General features: G+C 43.0%; 1 pseudogene; it reads left to right on the forward strand.

Annotated features, from left to right (window-relative positions):
• Window positions 1-14,314: 14,314 nt before the first annotated feature.
• Window positions 14,315-14,709, forward strand: LOC147821613 (small integral membrane protein 10-like protein 3; annotated as a pseudogene).
• The last annotated feature ends 1,274 nt before the right edge of the window (window positions 14,710-15,983 follow it).

The raw sequence follows: 15,983 nt of genomic DNA on the forward strand, positions 1-15,983 counted from the left end.
AGGGTTTTATTGTGGCTACTGCAAGGTTTGGGGATGTTCCATTTAGCAGTTACATGATTGGTTGATATTTAGCAAGCATGGGGGTTGAGGGGTGGCTACATGTAGAGTTTATGGGAAAAAGGAACAATCAGCACATTGACAGAATGTTCTATAGATAATGGGCCCGGGAGCATCTGTTTTCTGGGCAGACAGAGGATTGAGTTAGGAGCTGTGTCTTTTTATCTGTTGTCCCACAGCAAGGACATTTTATCATTATTTTATGGCACGAAGGAGACTAGGGGAATAGTTGACTTCAGTGAAGTGGAATTTATGTCAAGGCCACTTCACTGTCTTATTTTAAGATGGAGTCAAACTTTAAAATGGAGTTAGTTAGGTCTCACAGTATAGCTTGAAGTCTGGTATCACTATGCCTCCTCCGCTTGTTCTTCTTGCCCAAAATTACTTTTGCTATTTGGGGTCTCTTCTGGTTCCATATGAATTTTAAGATTGTTTTCTCTAGATCTGTAAACATATGCTGTTGGTATTTTGATTGGGACCCGCATTGAAGTTGTATAATAGTTTTGGGAGTATGGCATTTTGACAATCTTGGTTCTGCCTATCCAGGAGCAAGGAACATCATATCTATGACAAACCAATAGCCGGCATCATACTAAATGGAGAAAGACTAAAAGCATTCCCCCTAAAATCAGGAGCAAGATGAGGATTTCCCCCTAGCACATCTGCTAGTCAACATAATATTTGAAACATTAGCCAGAGCAATCAGGCAAGAGGAAGGAATAAGAGATACAGGTAGGAAAGGAAGAATTAAAATTATTACTATGTGCAGATGACATGATACTGAACATGGAAGACCCAAAGAACTCCACCAAAAAACTCTTAGAATTAATAACCAATTTTAGCAAAGTAGCAAGATATAAATCAACCCAGAAAAATAATTATCATTTGTGTATATCAACAATGAGTGGAATGAGAAGGAAATTATGAAAACAATACCATTCACAGTCACTTCAAGAAAATGAAATGCTTAGGAGTTAACCTAACCAAAGAAGTTGCAGACCTCTGCAAAGAAAACTACAGTACTCGGAAGGAGATTGAAGAGGAGATCAGAAAATAGAAAGATGTCTCAGTATTATTGCTTGTGCAACTGGTTTCTGTTCAGAAAGTCTTTGCCTCCACCTATCTCAGGGGTTTTACCTGTTTTGCCTTCCAGCAGATTGTTTCCTTTCTAATGTTTAGACATGTGATCTATTTTGACTTTAGTTTAGTGCATGATGAGACATATGTGGGTCCAGGTTCAATCTTTGGCATATGGATAGCCAATTTTCCTAGCACCATTTGTTAAAGAGGCTACCTTTCTCCCAGGGAAAGGATTTGTCCCCTTTGTCAAAGAGAAGATAGCTAAGTGTGCCCGGAGTTGTTTCTGCATGCTCTATTCTGTTCCACTGATCCACAGTCTCTTATTTTGCTAATGAGATGTTTTTGTTATCACTGTGCCTTAGTAGTATACTTGATGTATGGGATTGTGATCCCCACCCCCACCCCACCCGGCCCTGCCCTTGTTTGGCCAGAATTGCTTTTGCTATTCTAGGTCTTTTCTGGTTCTATATGAATTTGAGGATTGATTTCTCTAGTGCTGTGAGGAATGTTATTGGTATTTTGATTGAGACTGTGTGAAATCTGTACAGTAGTTTTGGAAATGTGGCCCTTTTGACTATATTGGCTCTGCCTAGGAACAGGGGACATGTTTCAATTTTCTGAAGTCCTCCTCAACTGCCTTTTTCAGAGTACTGTAGTTTTCATTGTGGAGGTCTTTCGTTTCCTTGGTTAAGTTAATTCCTAAGTATTTCATTGTCTTGATGCTATTGTGAAAAGTATTGTTTCCCTAATTTTTTTATTACTTATCTAAAGATAAGATTTATTCGTGAGGCAATTAAATCAAGCTTTTTCTTTCTTTTTTTTTAATTTTATTTTTTCCCCATTAACTTTATTGGTACATTTTAGGTATACAATACAGTTACATCCATCATTGGGATCTTGTACCATTACATGAGTCTCTTGGTTCTTATTTTTTTTCCCCTTCCCTTGCCCTCCCTTCACCCCCTCCACCCTTCCCTATTTGCAAAGACCTTGTTTCCATTTTTTTCCTCTTCTCATATTTTTTCCTTTCCCTTTTTTCCCTTCCCCTACCCCTCCCAATTCCCCTGCTCTTTTAGAACTTTTCTTCCTGTTACTCAATATCAGTTATACATTTTAAAAATTACAATATTAAGATCTAGGAGACATTACCACAGATTTTACAGATTTAAAAAAGGATATAGAAAGCATATTACAAAACTCTTTTTTGAAATAAATTTGACCACTTCTAAGGAGTAACTTAGAAGACAAATTAATGAAACTACCTCTGGAGGAAATATAAAATTTGAATAGCACCTATTAAAGAAAGTATATTTCTAGTTTGAAAACCTACCTGTATGACAACAGCAGGCTCATAAACATTTTAACTGATAAATTATATCAAGCATTTAAAGCAGAAAAAAGAAGGAACACTTCCCCCCTCATTTTACGAAATCAACATTGTGCTAATCCTAAAACTGGATAAAGATAATAGAAGAAAAAAGTATGAACATAGATAGAAATTTGTTTCACCAAACAAACTCTTAGAAGTCAGCTCTGGCAGTATGTAGAAAGTGGTTTTATTATAGGGATGGCAGTGTTGGTTCAGCATTGGAAGATCCACCCCCAAAAGTAATCATTTTAACAGAGGAAAGGAGAAAGCCATATGATCCTGTCACTAGTTGGAGAAAGAGTATTGGACTAAATTCTACAGCTGTTCATGGTAAAAGCTATCAGGAGACTAGAAGTAGAACAGAACCTTCTCAACAGATCAAAGACATGTACTCCATACTTCCAACAAAAACTCCTTCTGTGAATGGAGATGATACAATGCTTTCTCCCTAAAGTGGGGAACAAGGGCATATATGCCTACTCTTCATCTGTCCATTAGACTTTGAAACATAGGTCTAAACCAAAATAGTGTGGCAATAAAATGACACAACTAGGATAGGATTGGCACAGCAGAAGCAAAATCCTTATATGTAGATGAAATGATCATCTACAGAGAAAATACGAAAAATCTCTAGGAGCCCCTAGAACTTGTACTTGAATTTAGCAGGATTAGAAAACACAAGGTATATGTAAAAATTCAGGTCTGTGTACACTTGCTAAAATGAAGAACTGGATATTGAAATTTAAAAGTTATGTAGGAGTACAAAGGACCCAGAAAAGCCAAAAACAAAACAAAAACAGTGTTGGAAGATGTTTAGTACCTAATTTTAAGACTTCTTCTAAAGCTACAGTAATCAAGGCAGTGTTGGTGTAAGGAAAGACATATAGATCATTTGAATAAAACAGAGAATCTAGAAATAGAACCACTCCTATATGGTCCACTGAGTTTTGAAAGATTATTTAACATTAGCAGTTTATAGAATATAAACTCAATTCAAAAGCCGAGGAAGAGATAGTGTCTTCAGCACACGGCACTGGAACACCTGGTGTATCCGTATAAAAAAAATTAACCTCAACCCTTTTTTTCCCTACATGAAAATAACTTGAAGGGATCTATGAACCTAAATAAGAAAGCCTAAAAGTACAAAACTTTAAGAAGAAATTATAAGGGAAATATTTATGAATTCAGGGTAGGCAAGAACTACCTAGGATACAAAAACCATGATGTATAAAAGAAAAAAATTGATAAATGAGATTCCATCAAAATTTAGAATTTTAAATGACATCATTAAAATGAAAAGTAGTCCTTAAACAGACCATATTTACAATGCATATAACCTATGAGCAGAATATATAAAGAATTCTTAGAGCTCATTAATAGACAACCCAATTAAAATGTAGACATAAGAAGATGATAAATAGCCAGTACAGCACAAGGAATGGTATGCAATTCTAGAATCAGAAAAATACTAATCAGTACAATAATAAGATTGAATTATACACTCATTAGGGAGATGAAGTCAAAAGTTTTAAAAGCCTTGTCATGACTTTTTCTTTTGTTGGATTCTCCCCCTTTGCGTTTAATTTGTCACACCCAGTGGATTCATTCTGCTGGGTTTCCTGGGGTTGTGATCCTCATTGTCTTTTCCTAGGGTATTGTCTAAAATTTTCTGGAGTGCTGGTTAGGTATTCATGAAGTTCCTGAGGTGCTCTTTATAGTCAAAGTATCTTATTTCTCCATCAATTTTGAAAGATAGTTTTGCAGGGTACATCAATCTGGGTTGGAGGCTGTTTTCCTTTAGGGCTTGAAATACATCACTCCAAGCTCTTCTTGCCTTGAGGGTTTGCATTGATTGAGAAGTCGGCTGTGATTCTGATGGGTTTTCCTTTGTATGTGATTTGTTTCTTTTCTCTCACTGCTTGTAGAATTTTATTCTTCTGTTGGATTTCTGGAATCCTAACTATTATATGCCTATGTGTAGATTTTTTTTGATTAAGGCTAGTTGGAATCCTATATGCCTCACGTATCTGTATGTCAAGTTCTTTTCCCCCCCTTGGGAAGTTTTCTGCTGTCACTTCTGTGAAGAGTTTTTTTAATGTCATCTGCACTCTCTCCTCCTTCTTCATTGACTCCAATCAGTCTTATGTTATTCTTCTTTGTATCGTCTAGCAGCTGCTGGATTGATTTCTCATGTTCCCTTACAATTTTAAAGCAATTTTTCTTTTCTTCCTCACTAATTGCAATCTTATCTTCTATATGTGAAATTCTATCCTCACATTGGTTCATTCTGCTGCGCAGACTTTCGATGGAGTTTTTAATCTCTTGGAAATCTGTTTGCATCTGTTTTATGGATTCCATTTGTTTCCTATGTTGGGATTCCATCACGTTCCTCAGATCCTCTATTTTTTTATCTGTGTCCTCTCTAGATTTATTAATCATGTCTTGCACCATGAGCACAATCTTTGCTGTTATCTGAGTAATTATTTCTGATTTCATTTTTCCCAGATCCTCTTTTGTTGCCAGTTCAGAGGGTCCAGGTAGTTGAGTATCAGAGTGTTCCATCTCGTTTCCCTTGGGGTTGCTGTAGGCGATGCGGAAGCCTGTTTTTGAGGCTTGTTTATGTGTCTTCTCATTTCCACAGGGTGGGGTTGCTTCTGGAGCCCAAGCTGCTCACCTTCTCTGCCCTAGGAGCCTGGATGGAAGCGGGGAGCTTCCTTCCGGGTGCTGGGACTGCTGAGCTTCTCTGCCCTAGGAGCCTGGGATGGCGGGGGGGGGGGGCTTTACCTCCGGGTGCTGTGACCAGCTGAGCTTCACTGCCCTAGGAGCCTGGGATGGAGGCGGGGAGCTTCCTTCTGGGTGCTGGCACCAGCTGAGCTTCACTGCCCTAGGAGCCTGGGATGGAGGCGGGGAGCTTCCTTCTGGGTGCTGGGACCAGCTGAGCTTCACTGCCCTAGGAGCCTGGGATGGAGGCGGGGAGCTTCCTTCTGGGTGGTGGGACCAGCTGAGCTTCACTGCCTTAGGTGCCTGGGATGGAGGCGGGGAGCTTCCTTCCGGGTGCTGGGACCAGCTGTGTTTCCCTAATTTTTCACTCTCAGTGAGTTTATTATTGCTGTAGGAGAATGCTATTGATTTTTGAGTGCTGGCTTTGTAGCCTTCTGTGCTACTGAATTTCATTCCTAATTCAAAGAGTCTTTTGATGGAATTTTTCTAGACTTGTATGTAGAGGATCACGTCATCTACAAACAATGATAATTTAATTTCTTTTCCTAGCCATATCTCTTTGACTTCTTTCTCTCCTCTAATTCCTGTGGCTAATGTTTTGAGAAGTATATTGAACACAAGCGGTGATAGCAGGCATACTTGCTTATTCCTGATTTTAGAGGGAAACCTTTCAACTTCTCTCCATTCAGTATGATGTTCACCATTGGTTTGTCATACATGGATTTTATCAGATTGAGACAAAGACTTTATACCTATTTGCATCAGGTTTTAATCATGAGTGGACGTTGGATTTTATCAAATGCTTTTTCTGCATCTATTGAGATGACCATGTGATGTTTGTCCTTGTTTCTGTTTATGTAGTGTATTACATTTATTGATTTACATATGTTGAACCATCTATGCATCCATGGAATGAATCCAACTTGGCCATATTGTATCACATTTTTTGATGATTTGCTATATTCTGTTTGCCAGTTTCATATTGAGGATTTTTGCATCTGTGTTCATTAAAGGATTGGCCTGTAGTTCTTTTTTTTCTTTTTTTTTTTTTTTTTTTTGCTTGGGTTTGTTTCTGGTTTGGGAATCAGGCCTTGTTTTTCTAGCACCTTGAGGTCCATCGTTAGGTTATTTGAATTCGCTTTGTTTTTCTGACTTCCCTCTATTCTGATTTGTCACGCTGGCATTTTCATTTGACTGTTGGAAATGTCTCCTTTAATTTCATCTGGGACCCACTGATTATTCAAAGGGTGTTGTTTAATTTCCATGATTTGCATAATTCTTCTGGTTCTATTGCCACTGATTTCTAGTTTTCTTGCACTATGATATGATAATATACATGGGATAATTTTAATTATTTTGCATTTCTTTAAGCATGCTTTATGGGCTTGTTATGTTGTCTATTTTGGAGAAAGTCCTATGTGCTGCTGAGAAGAATGTGTAGTCTATTGGTGTTGGATGGAACACTGTGTGGATATTTAGTAAGTGCATTTGTTCAGAAGTTTGGTTCAAGTCTGTTATTTCTTTGTTGATTTTATGTCCAGTTGATCTGTTCATTCATGATGGTGTGGTATTGAAGTCTTCCATTTCAACTGTAGTGGTAGTTGCCTGATTTTTCATGTTGACTAGTGTTTGTTCTGTGAGGTTGGCTGTGCCAGTATTTGGTGCATTATGTTTATAATAGTTATCTCTTCCTGTTGTATTATTACCTTTAGCAATATGTAGTGACTTTTTTGTCTCTTCTCATCGGTGTTGGCTTGAAATCCAGTTGGTCTGAAATTAGCATAGCTACTCGTACTTTTTTCTGGATTCCCATTGCATGGAGTATTGTTTTCCATTTTTCATTATTAATCTGTTTCTTTTTAAATTAAATATGCTTCTTTTAAACTGTATTGTTGGGGTTTGTTTCTTGATCTCTTTTGCCAATCTGTATCTTTTGATTGGGGAATTGAGACCATCATAAAACCATTTCTAAAGAGACAGTATTTTCTGGAAATTACAGAAAAATATACTTGCAGCTATATTCACTAAGTAATATTCACCTTGTTCTAGAACTGGTATGCTATAGGATGCACCTCTGTGTGCACTCACACTGGGGCTCAGTCCGACCTTGAAAGTATTAAAATGAGTGCAGGGAGAGAAGCAAGGTTGAAAGAGGGTTCAGTTGTAGTAATTATTTGAAACCCAGCTTAAGAACTTAGCTAAACATATGGGTTTATAATATTTATTTCCTTGGTGTCCCCCCCCATGCAGGGAATTGAACTCAGGACCTTGCACTTTCAAGGCAGGCACAGCGCTACTGGGCTAAATCCCCAGCCCTCTTTTTTGTTGTTGTTGGTGTTGAAAATAGGACCCAAGACCTCACACATAAAAGCCCAGGGCTCTACCACTGAGTTATACCCCCAACCTCAAATTCATAAATATGAGGAAAAGGGAATAAACTACCCCCCCAAAAAATACTCTATGAGCAAGTAATGGACATGTAATTAAGCTGAGAGTGATGATGGAAGGTAGCTAAAAAGATTAGTTGCCTGGTCTTCTTTTTTGTATATAAGTTTTGGTAAGGTGATAAGAGAGAGTGTTAGCCCACCATTAAAAATTTTCTGCATACAGTGCAATCTCCATGTGAAAACATTCCTCAAATAGACAGAATCTGGTTGCCATAGGACATAGGATTGCAGGCTTTGGAAACTTGTTTGAAGAGTGAAAAAAATAAAAAAGAGTGTTATGAAATGAATTTCAGGTATCCTAAGAAAGAAGAAAAGGACATAGAAAAATTGCAATCAAATGATGCCTTAAAAATTCATTTTTATAGTCCTAAATGAGTCTTCTTTGAGTATTTTCAAAAAATACACATAGGTTTGCTTTTCCTTTTGAGGGGTACTATTTTCAGTAGTTGGGTTTTCTGGCATAATATGATGACGTGGCCTTCCTTTCAGGTAGATTTGTGCCTGCCTTAATTCCAAGTAAGGTAAAACTTTGGTTTTCAAGCATTATTTGTTGTGGAAACATGCTTCTAATACAAAGCACTTATATATCAAAGCAAATTTCCCCATAATAAGTAATGGAAACTCAAACATATTTGTACAAAACATATTCATATAAAAATGAATCTAGGGCTGGTGATTTAGCTCAGTGGTTTCACCGCCTGCCTTGCAAGCGCAAGGACCCGAGTTCAATCCCTGGTACCAAAAAAGAAAACACCCCAAAACAACAAGAACAAAAAAAACACCCAAAATGAATCTAATACTATACAAAACATATTCGTACAAGCCAAACATATTCGTACAAAATGAATCTAATATTGTAATATAAAAGAAAATAATAAAATATAAAATGTAAAGAAAAATAAACAAATTAACCTGCACTTACCTTTGAAAACCTTCCAGACGGATGTGAAGGAGACAAGAGAGCAAGGTTATAGTATAGGATGAATATCACTGTCATTAAATGAATCACTGCTATCTATTGGCTCAGTGGAATCTTTCTTTTTATACAACTTTAACCAGGAATCTATCCAATGACACTTGGTTTTGCCTCCTTTTCAGGATTTTGTGGGAATGTGACATTGCATTGTCATTAAAGAGAGTCATCCCTCACACTGCTACAGCCTTATTCAGGTGGTGTTTTTTACAAAATTTTTCACTCTTGCTCACATTTTACACATCTCCCTAATCTCATCTGATGTGAGGGATTCCTCCACGTTTTTCTCCTCCTCTTCTGCAGATGAGATCTCCTCCTTAACCCTTTGCTATTGGAAGACAACCATGCACAATCCCAGAGCTAGAGAGAGAGGTGGCGGGGAGAAATCTGGGAGAGGGAGACAGAAGAACCATTGCCTCATTGTGATCATGTGACTTTTGACATCAAGTGCTACTCATATTGCAATACATTGCTTGTTTATCAAGTTAAAATTTATTAGAAGTGTTTGCTCATATTGTGCAAAATTCATGGAACAAGTGACTCACAATCCAAGGTTTTACTGTACTTTCTTTTCCTTCAGGCACTGAGGAGCAATATGTGGGTAGGTCAAGGGATCAGATGATAGCTATATAAGACTGAAGAAATGCTGTCAGATACGACATAAAAAGTAGACAGTGAGGCTCAAAGCATCATTAGCTTTGGTGCACAATGAATGACAGAGAGGAAGGGGGAACATGGGCTGCCGATCTGTTGGTGGGGTGCAGAAAAGCAGCCCAACAAAGCAGACCACTGAGTGCTGGCCTCCTAATGCCACAGGCCAGGCTCCACGCAGCTGTGTCAGCTGGGAGATGTGGGGAGGGGTGCGGAGTATTCTCTCAGGCAGCTGGATAAAGTCAGAAGAAGAGAGGACCCGAGGTTGGCCAGGTGCTTTCTCCTTCCCTGGGTGTGGGCATCTCTCACTGGGCTCCCGAAGGCAACAGGAGCCTCAGCAAACCAATGAACGAACGAGGGAAAAGTTCTCAGTATTTCCAATCTCTGCAGCAAGAATTTCCCCAGAAGCTTTAGTCCCGGTTTCTGCTCCCCTGTGCAAAGGTAAGGGGCTGGTGGGAAACGAGGCTTGGGAAACAGACCTCCTGTCAGCCCCCGCCCCAGTGGTGTGCTGTGCAGACCTGTGTGTTCACCCAGGGGCGCCAGGGGAACCTGTGTGTTCACCCAGGGGCGCCAGGGGAACCTGTGTGTCCTCTCCACAGCAGTCCTGCTGCTCTGGGCTCGGTGACCCAGGGTATCTACGTCGGGCAGCGGGCATCAGGCAGGGAGAGAAGGCCCTGGTGTCATTACAGTTTGCAGGACGGGAGCTTCCCAAAGGCTTAGGACCTGGGAATGCTCGGGAACTGGGAGGCGGAGAGCCAGTCCAGAGCACAGTGGCATCTGACACAGGTCTGGGTCTGGCTGCAGTGTAATGCTTGGCAGAGGTGCAAAGAGGAGCTGTTCCCTGACCCCTCCCACTCCTCACTGCTGGGGTCCCTCTTCCTGGAAAGCACTTCCACTTTGTGCCTTGGGGACAGGGGCGGCGCTCTGCATGTCCAGGTGGAACAGCAAGAAATGAGCTTCTGATGTGCACATGAAATGGCGGTGGGGCATGGAGTCACATGATGTGTTCCCTCAGTATGAGAGCGACTCTTCTGTACACTAACCCAGGCCCTTTTGTCTTCTGATCACAGACATAGTTCGAGAATCGGAGAGTCAAATACAGGAAAAATCTGCAGAAAGCAATGCGCACATCTGTATCACCGGAATTCCAGGACCAGAATGATGTCTAGATCCTGGAGCAGCAATGGCATGTGACCGTTCTCCTGAGACCCTGTTAGAGATGATTTTTTCTCTTGGCATGATGTCAGGACCACCAGTGAGCAATAAAGCACTATGTTAGCAATGAAGTCTTGAGTTCTCAGTGTGTTTGCTTTCCTGTTCCTTCTGGGGTTAGTACAATATGAATATGAATTGATCTGGAAATGCCATTCAGGTGGAATGATGATTAAGACTCCTGTCGTGGGGGCTTCCCCGAGCCCCCATCAAGAGCCCCAGCACACCAGCCCACTAAGTGCCACGGTGGGCTGTCCGTGACCCTTACACAATACTCTAGTCCCTGTTTCCCCCATGCCCGGCCATGGCTTCCCCATCACTCCCTCCATGGTTTGGGGGCCCCCACTGTGTGCAAAAAGGCCAGGGCAAGTCCCTGGTGAGGGCACACCCTGTGCAGACGGGGCTGGGTTTCACCCATGCTGAGCAGCTCAGTGGGAACCCCCTGGACTCCGAGAGCAGCTCCCCAAGAGGTCCTCACCGGTCAGCGGGAAGGGGCAGACGCGCGGTCATCTGCGGTGCTCCCAGTTCTGCTCAGGGTCCTCCTGTCTGGGCAGCACAGCCCGGGCTAGGGCCAATTCTGGAGCAGAGGTCCTGCTGCTTCAAGGCAACCCTAAGAATGCATCCCACGGAGGCCAGAGACAGGCTGCTGTGCTTTTCTCTCCCGTCCCCGGGCCAGCAGGCAAATCCTGGCAGCTTCCCCAAGTCAGAAGCTGAGCACCTCTCCTTCCATGTGCTGCGTGCCCTTGAATGCTGTACTCTTACTGGAACCCCATTTACTGCTGATTTCACACTGAAAGCCCCCCCCATTTTACAGAGCTGCTCAAAGCAGGAATAAATAAATGGCCTCTTGAGCCAAGTTCCTGAGAAATCACGCTTTTGACACAAGTCCTACCTCCTTGAGCTTTCATTCCCTGGTTTCAGTAAAATTACAGAGATAGAAACACAGAGCAGGACAGGCTCTTTATACAAGAGCGGGGACCGCTGTTTTAAAGCATTACGGTGTTCTTCGGTGAGCCTCTGTTTGCAGGTCATCTTTGGCAGTGTGAGCTTCCTGGGAGGGGATTTATGCAGAAGCACAGTCATAAGGGAACGTGGGTGCAGTGGCCACAGATAGGAAAACAGTGGGACTGCAGATTCCCTCGGGGCGGGGAGGGTGTCCCTCCAAGGCCAGTTTGCCAGTGGGATCAAGTTCCCAGGGGAGGAGAGGCTGTGTCCTGGGGAGAGCTGGCTATGCTCTCTGCCAATTCGCGGTGCTGTCTTCTTTGCTTTGTCACTCATGGTTGTCAAAGGTCAGCAGATTGACTGGGTGTTATGTGGGGTCTTTTGCCTTTACTTCCCAAAGTCTTGATGGTCCTGTGTCAGTCACTGGCCTCTGAATGGCTCTCTGGCTTTCAGTTTCTCAGGTTGCAGTTTCTCAGATATGTGAGTATCTTGCTGGCTGGGCTATTGTCCTAATAAGGTGTGAGTTAGGACAAGTGGCCACTGGAGTATGGTTTCTAGGCTAGGCGCCTTAGCTCGGCGGTACATGCTCTCCCAAGATAGCATGTTCACTGGAACTGCGGTGAAAGCAGTGCCGAGTTCAAGGGAAGATGAAGCTTTCCTTTCTAAAACCCCCGATACTGGAATTCATCTGGTGAGCCTCTACTTCAGGCTGCCTTGCTGCGTAGATATTCCTTGTTTAATGATTGCTCAGACTGTCCTTTTTGTGTACGGTTTTGTACATCTGGTTTATAGAGCCTCAGTATACATGCACATGAGCTTCCTGGTGCACATCTTCTGAGTGTCCCATGAGCACCACTGCCTCTAGTCAGCCACGATGCAATTCTCCCTGCATTACGCTTACTTAGTTTTGTAAAGTTTTTGCTGGAGATCAAACCCAGGACCTCATGCATTCTAAGCTAGCACTCTATCATTGAACTATACCCCGAGCCCTAGCTTTCTAAATTTTGAACAGTAATTTTTGTTTCCTTTCTTATAACCCACAGCTTAGCCTAGTGTTATAAAACTTTGAGTTGACATCCTCTGGAGTCAGAGGCCATTAACATAATCTCCTCACCCCTCATCCTAAGAATGGTGCCTGAAATTACTTTTACTTTAGGGTTCATTTGAGATTCTTTTTATGCTCCCTTCCATTAAGCCAAAGCAGTTGAGGTGTCCCCAGGAAAGTGAATCCTTCCCTCAGCCAGCAACTTTTTCTTAGCAGGCTCACACCCGTTTTCCTCTGTGGAACTCACACAAGATCATTTTCATTTGTCCAGCGAGATAAATGTTCATGGATCGTGCAATAAAAGGTCAGCGATGGCTGAGAATGAGGTTCATCATTTCACGCTGCTTTTCTAAGCAAAGAAACTTTTTTCTTCTGGGAGATACCGGGCTTAAATGAAGAGACTGCTATGGTCTGACCAAATCGCAGGGGATTTTCAGGAACATGCCGTGTTCTCTATTCATTTATAGATGAGGGAATGCAAGCCTAGAGCAGTGGGGTGGCTTGGCAGGGAAAAGAAACAATTCATTCTGAAGAAGTCAATCTCTTAGTGACCATGCCCTCCCCTAGGCCTCGGATCATCTGCTGTGGGCCGTGCGCGCCAGCCCTGTTGAGCTCATCAGCACTTATGTCTGTCACCTCCCTCCTGCACAGGACTCTGCTCTAAGAGGCCACACTTGGGTCATTTTACCTTAGGAAAAGTCGTCGACCTCTCTTGAAGGCACTCAGTATTCTCATGTCTATACTTCTAGGTTTTGGGGGGTTGATGCAATTTTCACCCTCCTTACAAAAGACTGAGTGTATTTCCTTACCACAGCCCCCACCTCCCCCAATTTCCTTGCAGTGCCCAGTCTTCCAAGCAGCAATACAATCCATGAGCAAAAGCCACCTCCGTCTTTGTGTTGCATTAACTTTCTTAGGAAGCAGGCTCATTACACAATCTACATTCATTTGCAAATTGGTAATTTATGTTTTTCTTAATCGGTGTCACACTGGCTCTTGTACATAATTCCAGAGCTATGGGGTAGAGCCAAGAGTCCAGTGGTGTAAATTTTATTTTTAATAGTACATCAATGCCTCTGTCTGTCTACTGAAGAGTAGGCCTTAAAGAGGAAACTTTCTGGTTTCCCAAAATTGACATGTCAGTAGTTTAGACTCTAGGACTAAAAATGACTCCCACTTAAAGCATATCGTTGTCTTTCATAAACAAAGGGACACAAGTGACTGAAGAAGTGGCATTCAGGCACTGGCAGCATAACTGATACACCTGCACCCTGGAAGCACAGCTTCCAAACAAAACTAGGGCCTCTAAGAGAACAGCAGAGCGGAAACAAAACTTTCTTATATTCCATACCTAAGAATCTTCTCATCAGCTACTCTTCATTCCTCTAGTTCCCAATTTTCATACTTGTCAGTGTCAAACACCCACAAAACGGTTGCCTACCTATAATACGAAGCCGAGAGAAACATGTAATTTGAACAAGGGGATAAAAGAAAAGATATTTGGAAATTGAAAGTGGAAAAGTAGCCCTAGGGGAAGAAGAAGCCCATGATCATGGCTGGCCCAGAGTTGTTGCTAGGCTGTGGGAAGCCCAGTGGAGAGAGGGAGATGGCAGGTGGGCTCCATCTCTGGGAGGTAGCCAGGGGCCTGGAGTGGTTTTGGCTACATCAACTTTCCAAAAGCATTAAAAGATACAGGCCTCGCTGCTGCCTCCCTCTTTCCGTGAGCTCTCCGAGTGTGGGCCAGCTGCCAGGGGCAGAGGCTGGGGACAATGGGGAGACGGGGGTGGGGGGAGGGCAGGCACGGAGAGCGTCTCTACATGGAGGCAGTTCTATAGCGCCTGGCTGTGCAGCTCTCGCGCTCAGAGGCTGCCCGCCCCTAGGGTGTTTTGTTTTGTTGTTTGGTTTTTGTTTTTTGAGACAAGGTGGCGCTATGCAGTTCAGGCTGGCCTCGAACTCACCTTGCTGTCCAGGCTGGCCTCAAACTCGCAGAGATCCTGATCCTCCCGCCTCAGCCTCCCTCCCAATTGCTGGGATCACAGGCTTGCGCCACTGCTCCCCACCACCTTATGGGTTCTTCTGCAAGGGGCTGAGCTGCACGCTGCTCATCTTCTTGGACCTGGCTTGGGGGCTGTGCATCATCTTCCCCTACCTCTACATCGTGGCTTCCACGGTGCTCAATGTGTGCCTGCACGTTCATCCTGAGATTCACTGAAGGCCCTCCCCTCGTGACAAAGGCATCACCCTAGGCTCACCACCCCAAAGGATACAAACATGAGGGACGTAAGAGGGGACCTCGGCACCTGCACGGCCAAAGCGAAGGGGGAGAGAGGAGAGGACTAGGACAGACTGTCGCACAGCCTTCAGAGGAGTGCGCGGAAGGGAAGCCGTTGGCCCGCAGATTCCTCTTCCTGGCTGACCGAGCCTTCGGTTGAAGGAATGGAAACTCACAGAGCCAGAGTGAGCAAGGCGCTGAGGCTGGCCTCCTGCTTCCCACTGGCGACTGAGCGCTTCTGTACATGAAGGAACCCGTGGGAAGAAATTCAGCCCCAGCAGCGGTTCCCACAAGGCTGCAGGTCTGTCCCCTGTCCCTGCGGGGAAGTTTCCTTCATGGAGAGTTTTCAAGGGTGAAGCGCTAAGGGCTTTTCTCCTGAGGAGCCAGGCCTCTGAGTTGGAACTGTCCTGCCTGCCTTGCCCTGCTGCCTGAGACACTGCACGCCTGTCCTCAAGGCCCCCTGAAGGATGAGACAAGATGTGACCACCTCGAACAGCTAAAGGCTGTGTTTTCAGAGCAAACGACAGAATACAAAAACATACGTTCAAATAGAAAATGTACCTCAAATGGTCTGCAGGTAACACTGGAGTTACTGGCTCTAGGACCTTTGAAATTAGCAAATCCCATAGGCCATCGTTAAGGTACAGGCAGAAACGCAGAACAAGAAAAATAGGAGCTTAATTTAAAAAGTTCTCTTAAAATGATTTTTTTTTTTTTTTTTTGCATTAAGCCTGGGAGCAAACAAACAGTGCAATCATTCAGTTCCTCCTTTGGTGGAAACAGCCGGACACACTTATAAAGCCTAAGTCTAGGGTAAAATGCTAAAAGCTAGGTGATGCAGAAGGGAATATTTGAGCATGTTTTAAATGGTGTTGGACAGACAGCTAAGAATTGAGAACCCTCTGAAGAGAGTATTGGTATAACCAGTATAATATCAACTGAGAACATGGCTTACCACAAAGTTCTTTGTCTTCAATACCCAAACCAAAGGTCTATTGTCCCAGACACTGTCTCTTCAGCTGCCCTGTCCCCAAATGGAAGTGGATATTTATAAAGTTTACCCACTGTACTTTTAGGAAGTTTTGCCGAATTCACGGTGAGCTGTTACTATTTCTTCATTTTGTAGAATAATATTGGTCTGCAGCAGAATGGGATTTCTCACACTTCTTTCTTTTCCACTTGAAATGCAGTTTCGATGGAGGCCCTATGCCGAG

The sequence above is a fragment of the Heterocephalus glaber genome, unplaced genomic scaffold, assembly GCF_053883595.1.
Source record: "Heterocephalus glaber isolate CG9 unplaced genomic scaffold, H.glaber_assembly_v1.0 deba00001729, whole genome shotgun sequence".
NCBI lineage: Eukaryota > Metazoa > Chordata > Mammalia > Rodentia > Bathyergidae > Heterocephalus > Heterocephalus glaber.